This window comes from Mastomys coucha, chromosome X, assembly GCF_008632895.1.
Source record: "Mastomys coucha isolate ucsf_1 chromosome X, UCSF_Mcou_1, whole genome shotgun sequence".
NCBI classification, from domain to species: domain Eukaryota; kingdom Metazoa; phylum Chordata; class Mammalia; order Rodentia; family Muridae; genus Mastomys; species Mastomys coucha.
Genome location: NC_045030.1, coordinates 103,120,038 through 103,121,687, shown reverse-complemented (window position 1 = coordinate 103,121,687; position 1,650 = coordinate 103,120,038). Strand labels below are relative to the sequence as shown.

Genomic DNA, 1,650 nt, shown 5'->3' with positions numbered 1-1,650 from the left:
ACCACCACCACCACCACCACCACAACAACAACAACAACAACAACAAATCCCAATAGACTAAAGCCCCCAACATGTCCGGGTCATATCTGAGTTCAAGAGCATGACAAATAGAAGGGATAGAAGAAAGCATAATGAGTCCCAGCCCAGGTCAACATCCCTAATTCACTGTCAACTGAGGAGGCCTGGGAGGTCATGCATAGGAAGGAATGGTCTGAAAGGGAACGAGGGTGTGGTGATGACTTCAGAGCCTTTGTATGTATAGATGTGGAGCCTGGGTGCTTTCCAGTCCTGAGCTCAGAGGAGAATTCCACAGCTGGAGAGGCTGGAAAGGAAGGCTGGGCCCTGATGACAAAACAAAACAAAACAAAACAAACAACAGAGTACAACGTTTTGAAGTGTGTTAGTGGGAAGCCACTTTAGGTGGAATAAAGGGCAATGAATGAAACTGGAGACCTTGCTTCTCACAGAGGTCTGGAAGATTGGTGATGTAGGCTGGGCCAGAAATCTAGGGCAAGAGGATGGGGAGGTGCAGAGCTTTTCTGACACAGTGAGGATCAGAACTTTAGACCCAAGGTTTGACTAAGTGGGATTTTGGTGACTGTGACTGAGAAAAGGAGGAGCCCAGATCAGAGATAATGGAGTGTGTCTGTTCCTGATTTCAGGGACAACTCTTAGATTGGGTGGGGCACATAAGTGTGAGGGTTTGCTGGGTGGGGACACGTATGTGATTTGACTCTGGCCTTTCCTTTTCTGTTTTCAGGCTCTGCTGGAGAGAGAGGGCTGCAGACTCATAGCCCCTACCTGCCACCACGGTCTGCCAACTCCGACTCCCTGACCGGAAGTCTGGAGTGCATGCCCTTCTTCACCTAAAGAGCAGAGTGGAAGGTCTCACCACAGCACTGCCTGCTTGGTATCCTGTTTGGTGTCTAAAGTGACAAGTGTTTTTATTTTTACTTTTTACTCATGTAGCCAGCCTGTCCTGGGATTCAGTATACAGCAGATGATGACTTTGAATTCCTGATTTTTCTCCACCTCCCAAGTGCTGGGATTATGGGCATGTGCCACCATGCCTGCCTTTTTTACAATTATTCTTAAGTTTTCAGGAGTTTTGTCAGCTTTCAGACCCTTTTTATGGAGTAGGCCATTTACTTGGGTGAGGTTTCATGTTATACCTCTATTTGATACTCTTCTGGAATAATTTCTTTCTCTACCTTTTAGGGAAAAAAAAATCTGTTTTTGTAGGATCTAATGTGATCAAAACATGGGATTCCGAGTCCATTTGCATGCCAACATTTTCATTTGTCCTGTGATCATACTCAGGTTGGCATACCCCTGTGTGCCATCCTCCACGTTGAATCATGAAGATTTTTCACTGTGTCTAGGCATGTGCAAGGGTGTGTGTACCAATAATAAACACGTGCTGTGAGGCACTGAAAAATGCGAGTTGTTTGTTAAAACAGCATAAGACAAATATGAAGGAGGATTGTTTGGCCTCGACCAAGTCCTCAGGTTCCCTAATCATTTATTTTTAATTAAGTGTGTCATGCACAGTCAAACCTTGATGCCGCAGCCATCAGTCAAAAAGATTAGCCAAAGTGCCCTCTATTTATCACCCAGGGTAGGTAACACACGGAAGGACTCCTAGGAACA

General features: G+C 45.5%; 1 pseudogene; it reads left to right on the top strand.

Annotated features, from left to right (window-relative positions):
* LOC116089922 overlaps positions 1–1,440 on the top strand; it is a 5,712-nt pseudogene extending 4,272 nt beyond the window's left edge.
* Positions 1,441–1,650: the final 210 nt, after the last annotated feature.